Source organism: Cervus elaphus, chromosome 11 (assembly GCF_910594005.1).
Source record: "Cervus elaphus chromosome 11, mCerEla1.1, whole genome shotgun sequence".
In the NCBI taxonomy this organism is placed as follows: Eukaryota; Metazoa; Chordata; class Mammalia; order Artiodactyla; family Cervidae; genus Cervus; species Cervus elaphus.
In genome coordinates, this window is record NC_057825.1 from 40882220 (window position 1) to 40895394 (window position 13175).

Here is a 13175-nt window from a genome sequence, read left to right on the forward strand (position 1 = left end):
CAGTATAATTAATAACTGAACATAGCGTCATTCATTTGAATGGGATCATAGCAGACTTTGAGTTTGAAGCTAGGAGTCAAGTTGGTCTGTGAGATTTGCCCCAGTTTCTAGAGACTGGAGTCTCTTTCTCAGTTGGTGGTATTTGATTTTTTAAATGCAGCCAGTCCTTCAAAAGCAGTTGTCAAACATGAAAGTGATACTCAGTGTTTCCTAGCAGGCATTAAAAGTTACTGCCGTGTTTTAAATGGACCAGTCTATATACCCTGCTTCATTCATTAATTAAGGTATTTATCTGATAAATCACATATTGATAACTTCTGTTCCAGGATCTGGATTAAGGAAGACAAACAGGGGATCCTGAGGAAGTATGTGATCAGTACTAGTTACCTTCATGGGCAGTTCATGTACTGGTTTAGCTGCTGGTTTTATTTTGGAAGTTGTTCTATGGAGCTATACTTTCAAATAGAATGAAAATGACTCCTCCCCACCCCCACCTCAATCCATAGCTGAGGTCAATTCATGGGACATTCCGTGAACTTTTATCAAGAATAGAATAAGCATTTATGATAATTAACATAAAAAATGAGACAAAAAAGGTTCACATTTTAGTGTATGCAACTGCTTAGGTATTTGGGTAATAATTATCTCCTTTTCTTCTTTTTTCCAGTCCCTTCTGATTATGTCACAATTGCAGTGACTCTAGCATATTAAAAATTAAATTATTATCAAAATGGTGCTGAAAAAGAAATATTGATACTAAAGAAGAAAGAAAAAGTGTCCTTAAAGCCACCATCCAAACATAACTAAAAGTACTTTCTTTCTTCAGATGTATATTTTTATAGAAATTATATGCTTTTGCTTTCCATTGTAGTAACTCTTTCAAATTATGATATAAACTTAGTATCCATTTTTAATGTCTACTTAATATTACAAAGTCTAAGTGTACCATACTATAGTTAAGTGCTACCTATTTTTGGATATTTACTTTTTTTCTAGTTTTTTTTCCTCCACTATTATAAATCAAGCTACAAGGCATTGTGTTTGTATGTGTGTATACCTGCATGTGTGTGCATGTAGACTTCTCTACATTTTTTTAGATAGGTACCTGGAAGTTAGAATTCTAGGTCTTTAAAATATATTAAAAATTTTATGGCTTTAAAGATTTTTTTTTGCTGAATTACACGTCATCATTGGATACAATGGTTTAAATGTTCCTTTTACCAAAACTTTTAGGTAAAAATGAATCCCTATATTTAAAAGTGCATTTCTTATTACCTGCAGCTCTTGTCCTTCCTTTTTGAATTGTCTATTCACTTTTTCAGTGAATTTCTCTGGGATATCGTAGCTTTGAAACTTTTGAATCCTCTTTCTTATTTGAAGGAATGTATGAAACTAACGTGTATGATGTTTCTGAATAAAAATAAAAAGACAAAACTAAAATTAGTCATGATTATGTATGTTTGTACCTAAGGGAAAAATCAGCAGAAATTCATAAATATATTAATGTGATTATAAGATGGTGAACGATATTTACTTTTTTCTAATTTTCAAGGTTTCTATAGTGAATGTGCACGATTTGTTTTTAAATCAGAAAAAGCAGTCATTTGTAGATATGTCTTTCTTTTCTCTTGATTGATATTTTTTTTTAACTTGGACTTTTTAAGTCGTGAGTTTCATTGAAACTGATGGGTATATGCAAATTTGGAAGCTATGGGCAAGTGAAAAATTAGTTTCTGGAAGATCCTTTCCTTTGTGGAACCAAAAATTTCTTAAAAGATGATTGAGACGAGAAGACCAGATCGGTTTCTCCGAGTGGGTAAAGGATATTCAGATTGGATTTTCCTGTGGCCGAACTGTAGGGAATAAATGCTTCTCAGAGCTGCTGGTGTTACCTCCCAGGCTGTTCTGAGATTTTGCATGTAAGGTTTTTGTGTCATCTTCCGCCTGGATTTTCACAGTGACAAATTCTCATGGGTGAAACAAGTACACAGTTTATAACTAAATGTCTGCTTTTTAAAAGTTTGCCTTTAATTTAAAATATCCTTTTTTGTACAAGTGAACGCATTTCCATATTTGGTCAATTTAAATAATGAGATCTATTGTTTGCAAAATAATAGCAAGTAGACAAGCTTTCAAATCTCTCTTGTTAGTAGAATTTCACTCAAAGCCTGATCTCCTGACCTCTCTATTCTCAGCTGCTACAAGCCTTACTGTACTCTGATTGCAGGTAAACGTCCTAGAGAAATTAAAACAACCACTTGGAGGCTGAACTAGAAAAAGTCTCAATAAAGATTGATTTCCAAGAGTGTTCCAGGGGCATATAATTTGGAAATTTTCCCAAATTTCCAGGGTGGACGAGAAACGGTGCAAAGACTTTCATGGAAATAATAAATTCATTATGTCTCAATAGTGTAAGCTCTTGATCTTCAACATTTTAGTAGCTAGTTCTCCATGAAAGTATATTTTTAAAATTAGGGTTCTTGGATCAGGCAAAGGGAAAGGGCGCTTTCTGTTCTTAGGGTTTACAAGCCCTACAAACCTGAGTAAAGCAGGGAGTGTTGGGGGTTAGAGGAATTAACACTCTTGTTCATCTCCAAACCCCTCAGTTAGGAATCAATGGAAAGATTCACATAGGAGCATGATGGAGAAATATCAGCTTTGGGGGAAAATTACAATTGGAAAACAAGGCTTAGATATAGGCTGGCTAATACATTTCTTGTCTATTTCATTAAACAGGCTTACCCAACAAAGTCTTCCCAAACCACAGCTGCATAAGTATGTGAGATCTGAGCATAGGCTGCCTGAAATTGAAAGAAAACTCAGCACTCAGTAGAGGCTGGGCGTCTAAGCTTGGTTCTTGTTTTTCTCTCCAGATTCACTGATTAGAAACACTGATCTTTCTGAGAAATATGAAAGGGGGCAGCGAGGAAGACTTTGGAAAACTTTCTTCTGTACTTTGACTTAATGAGCATTTGAAGTTCCCCTTCCTTTGGAAATGAATAGGAGTAATCATTCCCTCCTCACAAATAAATGCAGTGAAAGAATGATTGAAAAGTAAAGATTGCGTGGATTTGAGGCGTGAATGGTAGCCCTCTTGTGCTAAGTAACTTCGGCCATGTCCAACTCTTTGCGAGCCTGTGGACTACAGCCCACCAGGCTTCTCTGTCCACAGGATTCTCTAGGCAAGAATGCTGGAATGGGTTGCTGTTTCCTTCACCAGGGGATCTTCCCAACCCAGGCATCGAATTCACGTCTCCTGCATTGCAGGCGGTTTCTTTACTGTCTGAGCCACCAGGAAAGCCTTCTTGGGGGCAAGTGTAAACCGGGATCCTTAAGACATCCAGAAATTGGCAGGGGACTAGCAAGATGACAGTTCTGTTCTGCTTCCAGAACTTGAAAACAAACGATAGCAAAGAAATCTCTACAGCATTCCTTAAGTAAGCTTGATAAAGTGTGTGAAGACAGAGGTATTAGGAGTCCTGGATCTCATTCTTCTGGATCTCATTCTGGATCCAGTACTCTAGGGAACCTGTGAAAGGGCACTTTCCTCAGTAACTCACTTTTACACCCTTCATTTGCAGGGAAGGTGACTGGGTTGGTGTGTGGTTCCCTCAAGGGGAGGAAAAACAAAGAGGCCCTTCTAGAGCATAACCAAGATGGAAAGAACCACCAGGACTGGCCACTGTACTTTTCTCTGTTGATAGGAAGACGGGAAAGTAGTCTGAAGTGGGATCACTGAGAGGTAGTAAATAAGAAATAGGATGAAAGCCTCTCAGGGCATTAATGGCCTAGAGAGGAGCAGCGTCAAAGCCCTTTTAGGCTTCTTAAGATTTCCTATGGAGATCTACTGTAGAGTAATATTGCCATTGCTAATGTCCTAAGATTTTGCTCACTTCAACATCCTTCTTCCAGTATTCCCTCATGCTCTAGTCCCTCATAGCTGAGTTGGTAAAGAATATGCCTGCAATGCAGGAGACCTCAGTTCGATTCCTGGGTTGGGAAAGATCCCTTGGAGAAGGGATAGGCTACCCACTCCAGTATTCTTGGGCTTCCCTTGTGGCTCAGCTGGTAAAGAATCTGCCTGCAATGTGGGAAACCTGAGTTCGAATTCTGGGTTGGGAAGATCCCCTGGAGAAGTGAAAGGCTACCCACTCCAGTATTCTGGCCTGGAGAATTCCATGGACTGTATGGTCCATGGGGTTACAAAGAGTTGGACATGACTGAGAGACTTTCACCAGACTCCAGGGATGGGAAAGAAATGGAGGCTCCTCTTTTGGTGGGGAGGGTTGAGGCTGGAAAAGAAATTTTAGTATTTCTTTTTGAAAAAGTAGATGTCTTCTGTTCCTTGAATTGGGAGTGGGGGGCTGGTTGTGGGAATCTAAAAGTCCCCAAAGGAAGAAGATAAACTTCTAAGTAGGAAAGTGCATTCTAGTGAGAAGATTTAAAGCATTATTACAGAAAAAGAAAACAGAATCTGTCCACTAGTCATAGTTCAGCCTCTGGTCTATCTCCCTTAGATGATAGAAATTGAGTCTAGACAGAAACTCTTAGCACACAGACTTCAAACCAAAGAATCTACACACAGAGTCCAGTTGAGGAGGCAGGGGGAGTCACTGTGAATCCGTATATGCCATATCCTGACCAAAAGAAAGTCTGTATAGAGCTGTACTCATCAAATGATAGTAATCTGGGGAGGGGGGAAGTTAGCATTGATCAAAAATAATGCAAGAAAGAAAGGAAGAAGGGAAGAGACATGATGACAAAATGATACTAAAGTCAAGTCTGGAGAAAGACACACTCCAAGAAATAAAAAGCTGCTTTTGTTTGCAAGTGCTGCTATGAACTGTCAAACAAAGTAAAGGGAACAGTAACTCTTTAAAACAAGCCATCAAAGTGTGTAAATAGTATTATGAGTTAGAAAAGAAAACTGAAGAGTAAATAAAATAAATGGTAGCCAATTTAAAACCAACCTTGAAATTCTACTGGAAAGAAATAAAAAAGAAGACTTAAATGGGAAGGCATTATCTGTTTCATGGATAGGAAGGCTTAAGGTGTTTATTGTCACTAAATTATTCTATCGATTAGGCAAAATGTTCATTAGAATACCATCAAAATTTAGAGGAATAAGTAAGTGTGAATACTCAAGTTATAAAAGAAAATTAAAATGGGCAATGGATTTACAAAAATATAATACACTCAAGTACTAACTGGGATGTGATTAATGTGTCGTCTCTAATCACTGGGGAATATATAGTCCAGTTAATAAGTGGCACATGGCCTAACCATGTTTTAAAAAAAAGAGAGAGGAAGAAAAGTAGGATTTCTGCATTACTCTCACTCCTGAAATAAATTCCACATTTGTTTAAATATACTTGCAAAACAAAACAAAAATTTCTAGACCATAATTATGATGTATAAATACAGCATGAACAATCTGGAAGCTAGAAAGGAAAAGATTGCTTTTGATACCTTCCCTTTATTTGAAATTACATGCTTTTTTATTAGTTGATCAATGTTTGCTTCTCCAATGTATTATTAAGGTCGATGCAGGTTCAATGTCTGTTTTGGTCAGCTTTGTGTCCTTAGCACATAGTAAATATGCAGTAAATATTTGTTAAATGGATCAGTCCCATTTAGATAAAAGTCAAATACCTGCACTCTATGAAGCATCATAACCAAAATGAAAACACAACAAAATGGGAAGTGATGTTTTACAGAACAGAAAAAAACTAATTTTATTAAGCAATTTATCTTGCAAACTAGAGAGAATACCTGTAATTTACTAGAAAAGTGGATAGAGGGAAGAATAAGTGGTTTAGGAGAAAAATCTCAAATAATAAACATCATAAAAGAAGTATTCAATTTCACCCACAATTAAAGAAACACAAATTAAAACAATAAGTTGTCTCACATATCAGTTGGACAACGATGAAAAGAAACTACTAAGACCCACTAGTTGGTGAAAGGCAGAGGAAACAGGAATTTTCATATATTCTGAGGAAGAGAATGCATTGGGAGACCATTTTTAGGCCAATGTAGCATTATCTATAAAAATGTAAATGTCCACATTCTTGAACTCAGCATTTCAAGATCACTGCAGATATACTTGTGTGAGTGTGTGTTTTGTAAGTGAACAAAGATATATGTGAATGAATTTTCATTTTAACCTTACTTGTAATAAAGAAAAACTGTAAAAAATAGAAAAGTATATTGACATGATTCTTTAAATAAATTATACTGTATCTATAAGATACAATGCTTTCAACCATGGAATGAATTAACCAAATCTAGATGTGGTAAGATGAAAGAGAATCACTACATATTCTCAAATGAAAAAAATAAGTTTCATCATTATCATATCATTTAAGCAAATTTACATATGAGTATTTATAGAAAATGTCTAGAAAGCTTCTTCTTTGTAGTTCTGTATTTCTGGGTGTCTCTCTTTAAAAAAATTTTTTTTAATTATTACTTTTATAAGAACGTATTTAAAACAGATTAACATCCATATATATAAAATATTATGTCTCTAAAATTATAAATGCTATTAATCTTTTCGTATTTAATTTTTGGTAAGGGTGGTTAGCATTTATTCTAATTTTATTTTTGGACTTAAAAAAATTTTTGGACTGTGCTTAATTCATATCAACTTATTTCTTGGTTGGTATCTTCTGGTTTATATTGTATATTCCTTGTTTATATAGAATATATAGAGTTACTTTGTTAGCTACAACATTTTCATATTTTAAGAATCATTTTCCAAAAAGCATCGGTCTCTTTTTTATACAGAAAAAAAATGGAGGATTAATCACTCCCTAAGTCAGTAACAAAGGTGATTAAAAGAGCTGAGTAGCTTCAGTCTGATTTTAAGATATTTTAACTTCCACATAAATAATAAAGTTTATGAAATCACTAAACAAACATTTAAAGTCTGTGTGATGCAGTTTTAAGGTTGAAGTTTTCAACACGGTAAGTCAGTAAAACCAAATGTAAATTTCTTACACTTAAAAAAAAGGAATTAAAATCACTTTAAACAGGAAAAAAGGTATCAGATATCATGTTTAAGCCCATCCCCCTTTTCAAATCTTTATCTCCTAGTAATGTGTACATCATATACTTTTCTGTAAAGTTTCTTATATTCTCCTGAGGAACTACATTTCTCTACTGTGCTAGATATTTTTTGTACAGCAAGGGAAAAATAAAAAAAAAGGAGATTAAGGCAATGCAAATTACAGGTTAATTCCATTTCTAATCTTTATTTTTACTACATTTAAGTTATTTTTTTAATCAACGACCTCTTTATATAACCGGAAATCTAAGAACGTAATTTCTATTATTAAAGTTCTAAAAGTTTCTCAAAAAAAAAAAAAATCCCAGCATTATTAGCCATCTAAAAGCTATATTTTGGATTTTTTTTTACTCATTCAGTATCTGTACTCTTTGAACTGAAAGTTTTATTCAAACAAGAATGATTTCAGAGAAGTTTAAATATCTGTGGGCTGGAAAAATTCTGCAGTGACCGTCCAGCATATACCAAGTTCCTTCTACTGATTTGAGGGTTTTCTCAAAGTGAGCGATTTGGTTTGCTGTCCACATCACTCACAGCGCCCTTACCGAAAACACTACTTTGCATATCTGTGAGCTGTAATTTAACCTGGGTTCCCTCTGACCCAGGGCAGCCCGGAACTATTGAAATCTTTTGTTCAGACACAGGATTTAGAATAGCAAAGAAAGGCACAGGAAGCAAGACAGAAGGTTCCTTCCCACTAGGAGGAGCAAAGAAAGCACCTTGAAAATGTCAAATTCTGGGTACTCAAACCAGACAGGAAAGAAACAGGGAGACCTGAGGTCACCGACTTGGAAAGCTAGAACAGCCTCTTTGAGGCTATCTGGTGCAGGTGACCCTCTTACTTATGGGTAAGGAAATTGAACCCCTCCCCCCAACTGACCACGTATTTCGATAGTAGCTGAACCAGAAATACTGATTTTTTTTTTTTTCCCAAAAAGTCAGCTCTCCTCTTTGAGATAAACAAGAAACAGTAAGTTGAAAGAAGTGGAGTTCTTTGCTAAACAATTACGGAGAATGAAGAAACAGAATTCGGAAGGGACTCAGGTGTTTTGTCTCTTTTTGTTTAAATTACAAGTCTTTGAAGGTCAAGGCACCGATAAAATAGAAATAGAATGTACAGCAAAACAAAAGCCTAGGAGAAGGGGTAAGGATGATTGGGAAAGTGAGTGCTGCCATCTTCTCTCTCATCCTCTGGATTTTGGATATACTATTTTGCAGCTGTCAGCTTTCCTTTTGCCTCACTCCAACACTGGAAGGGAGAGTGCTTCTGCCAGGGGCAGATCTAAAATTGTATGAACAGGCAGCTTCCAATCCAATTTATGGCTTCCTGATCTATTAAAAACACAATCTGGAGATGTCTTAATTTACATATATTAATATTGCACAAATTGTCTTACTGGGGATAAGACGAAGCTTTGAAGTCGTACTCTCTGAGGTGTTCTTCCCTCATCAACTTGTTGACTTTGCTCAAGCTTCTGAAACTCTGTGCCTGTTTCCTCCTCCATCAGATGGAGAGGCTCATGGTTGGAGCCACCATATAGGCTTGTAAGTACACAATAATGCAGTAAATATAACTCCATAAATAACCTGATAAATTTTAATGGTCGTTAATTATCATTCAATGTAGGAGACCCAGGTTTGATCCCTGGGTCGGAAAGTTCCCCTGGAGAAGGGAATGGCAACCTGTTCCAGTATTCTTGTCTGGAGAATTCCATGGATAGAGGAGCCTGGCAGTGGGCTACAGTCCATGGGGTCGCAAAGAATTGGACAGGACTGAGTGACTAACACACACAATTATCATTCAGTTTACTTTGATTCCAGGAGCCTACAACAAACAAAAATAATTGATTCATGTAATCTATTGTAGTTGTGTTAAAAGAGCAAGATGAAGGTGCGAAATGCCATCTAAAAGGTGTTACTGGGCTCCCTGTAGCAGAAACAGTGAGACCCTTTGCTGAGCCTTCCTTCTCTGATTCTACTTCATTTACTGTCATTGAAAACTGACTGGCGAGTAAGGAGGTGTGTTGCCTTACACAGGTATATAGCTCTGATCTTGGACTTCCTTGTTCCTCTTCATTTGCCTTCATTTGGCAAATAGCCATATCAAAGCATGCCCACTCTCTGTACATCACATCTATAAGGGTAAAAATTAGATAATATATGTGAACGTGTTACCAAGTATACAGCAATTTCTAGAAATAGAGGTTAAGATGACTATTATCCTATGAGATATTTCACTGATTGTTGGTTTTGAGTACCCAGTGGGAACAAAAGACATTGAAAACAGGAGCATATGATAGAAAAACCTTTCCTGAGGCTAATTTTTAATATAGTTTGGGGAAGAAGAAAGATGAGAGAAAGATGGCTTCCTCAAATCTCTGATTCATCTACATGCACCTGTTTTTCCTTGATAGTCAAACTTGTAAAAAGACAGCTTTACTGAGAAATAATGAACATACAATAGAGAATATATATTTCAAACGCACAATTTGATAATTTTAAAAATATGTGTAAATCGTTGAAACTATTGTCACAGTTAAGAGAGTAGATACATCCATCACCCTCAGGAGTTTTCTCTTACCTCTTTGTAAATCTTCCCTGGTTCCAGGGAACCAATGATCTACTTTCTGTTGCCATATATTAGTTTGCAGTTTCTTAAACTTCATATAAATGGAATCTTATATGTTCCTTTACTGTCTGAGTTATTGGTATAATTATTTTATTGGTATAATTATTTCATCCCCATGTTGTTGTATCTTTATTTGTCTTTAGGGATGAGCAGTATATCTATACAACATTATATAGGTGTTGCCTATTGGTGGCAATATAAGTTAATTTTGAGTTAATTTTTATATAGGCAATTGCCTATTGATGAAGACTTAGGTTATTTCTAGTTTGGAGTTATTATAAATAAAACTTCTATAAGCCTTTGTGTAAAAATCTTTGATAGGCTAATGTTTTTATTTCTCTTGGGTAAATACCAAGGATTGGAATTGCTAAATCATACGCTATGTGCGTATTAAACTTTTTAAGAAACAGCCAAACAATTTTTCTAATAGACTGTCCCATTTTACATGTCCACCAGGAGTATGAATGCTCAGGTCTCCACATCCTAGCCAACACCTAGTATTGTCAGCCTTGTTAGTTTCAGTTACTCTACTACACATATAGTGTTTACTCACTGTGTTTTTTATTTGCATTTCCTTAATGACTAAAGATATTGTACATCTTTTCATGTACTTATTGGTTATTTGTATAACTTTATTGGAGAAATGTCTGTTCAAATCATTTCTCAATTTTAAATTGGCTTGTTTTCATCATCGAGGTTTAAGTTTTCTTTATGCATTCTAGATATAAATTCTTTATCAGATATATGATTTGCAAATATTTTCTTCCTCCCTATTACTGCCTTTTCACCTTTTTGCACATCCTTTTTTGAAAATTTTGATGAAATCCAACTTATCTACTTTTTCTTTGCTTTTTGTGCTTTTGGTGTCACATCTAAAAAACCATTGCCTAATCCAAGGTCATAAAGCTGTTTCTTTTAAGAGTTTTATAGTTTTAGCTTTAAATTTAGATTTATGATCCATTTTGAGTTAATTTTTTATATGGTATGAAGTTTGGGTTAAAGTTCTTTTTTGTTTATGAAATTATCAATTGTTTCAGCAATATTTGCTGACAAAATGATTTTCTTCACTGATTTGCCTTTGCACATTTAAAAAAATCAGCTGTTCATGTATTTGTGGGTCTATTTCTCAGCTCTCTATTCTGTTTCACTGATTCGTTTGTCTCCCTTTACATGATTGCCATATTGTTTTGATTTCAGTAAATTTATAAGAAATCTTAAAATCAAGTAGAGTTAGTGCTCTGTTTTTCAAAATTGTTTTGGCTATTCTAGGTATTTTATATTTCCATGGGAATTTTAGAATCAGATTTTCAGTTTTTATGAAAAAGTCTGCTGAGATTTTGATAAGAATTTGTGTTGAATATATAGATCAATTTGGTGAAAAAGAATAATGAGTCTTTTCACTATGAAATGCAGTCTATCTGTTAATTTATGTAGGTCCTTCTGTTAATAATATTTTAAAAATGTGTATGTGTGAAGTGTGAAAGTCGCTCAGTCACGTGTGACTCTTTGCAACCTCATGGACTATACACAGTCCATGGAATTCTCCAGGCCAGAATACTGGAGTGGGTAGCAGTTCCCTTCTCCAGGGGATCTTCCCAACCCAGGGATTGAACCCAGGTCTCCTACCTTGCAGGCAGATTCTTTACCAGCTGACCCACCAGGGATCCTTTTTCAGTGATAATTCTTCTATATTTTTTGTTCGATTTATCCCTGAGTACTTCATATTTTTTGTCTTTAAAAAATTTGACCTATTATATATAAAGGTATAGATCCCTGGGTCAGGAAAAGGGCATGGCAACCTACTGCAGTATTCTTGCCTGGAGAATCCCATGGACAGAGGAGCCTGGCGGGCTATAGTTCATGGAGTCACAAAGAGTCAGACACGACTGAGCGATTCATGTATATACATAAAGTTAAACATGTATCCTAGTGATATTTTCAGCTCTAATCCACTACCACATAGACCATTTGGGCTTCCTCCCTTGATCATCTGTAAACTCCCACTTCATCAGTGATGAGATTTAAGTTTTCCACTTACTAAATTGTTCAATTCCAATATACTTGAAGAGGTAGCAGTACCAGAATTTTTAACCTGTACCTCTGTTGGAAATACCTTTGTCACCTGGAGTATAGTGCTTACGTGTAGTTTCTTTTACCTTTTGCTTTACACACTATACTCTTTTCCAAAGTTACTTAGGTTAGCATTTGTCCCATCTCCTTCTTTGAACTTTTTTCATTTGTATGCTACATTTGTATCATAGCTGGATTCTTTACCATAGTCTATATGCCATTTTAGGATGCAGGACCTCTCAAATAATTAAAAAAAAAATTTAATACATTGTTTCTCCATTTGTAAATAGGAGTCCTCACAAATGCATAATATGATGTATCTATCCTTATGTGTGTGTGTGTGTGTGTGTGTGTGTTCGTCACTCAGTCGTGTCCGACTCTTTGCGACGCGATGGACTGTAGCCCGCCAGGCTCCTTTGTCCATGGGATTCTCCAGACAAGAATACTGGTGTCATACAAAACCATCTCACCACTGTGGGGAAAAAAAAACCCATGATTCATCTATTCAACCCTCTCTCTTTGGAAACCATTGATCTATTTACTTTCTGTTTAATTTTATCTTAGGATATCATATAGTTGGAATTGTAGAGTATGTGACTTCTTCAGAATGACTTCTTTCACTTAGCAATATGTGTTTAAAACTCCTTCATCTATTTTTGTGGCTTAAATAACTCACTTTTAAAAATTACTTAATAAAATTCCATTTTGTGGATGTATCAAAGTTTGTTCATCCATTTACAAATGAAAGACATCTTAATTGCTTCCAGTTTTGGATAATTATGAATAAACATGCTAGAAATTTGTCAAGTTTTGTGTGGACATATGTTTTCAAATACTTACATAAATACCTAGGAGTAGAGTTGTTCGGTCATATGGCAAGTGTATATTTAACTTTATAAGAAGCTGCCAAACTATTGTCCAAAGTGACTGTATCATTTGCATTCCCACCAGCAATGAATGGGGGCACCTATTGCTCTCTGCATCTTTGTCAGCATTTGGTATTGTCAGATTTTTGGATTTTAGTCATTCTAATTGATGTGTAGTAGTATCATGTTGTTGCTTTAATTTGCAATTCCCTACTGGCAAATGATGTTCAACATCTTTTCATATGACTTTTTGCCACCTGTATATCCTTGTTGGTATGTTGTTTGTCAGAACTGGGGTGTATTTTTTCTTATTGTTGAGTTTTACAAGTTCTTTGTATATTTTGAATATAAGACCTCTGTCAGATATCTATTTTCCCAGGCTATGGCTTGTCTTTTTAGTCTCTTAACAGTGTCTTTTGCCAGGCAGAAGTTTTTTATTTTAATGAAGTCCAAATTAACATTTTTTTCATGCATATGGAAAAATAGTTTTGGTGTTGTGTTGGCATCATGGTAAATCAGGCCTCATAAAATGAATTGAGAT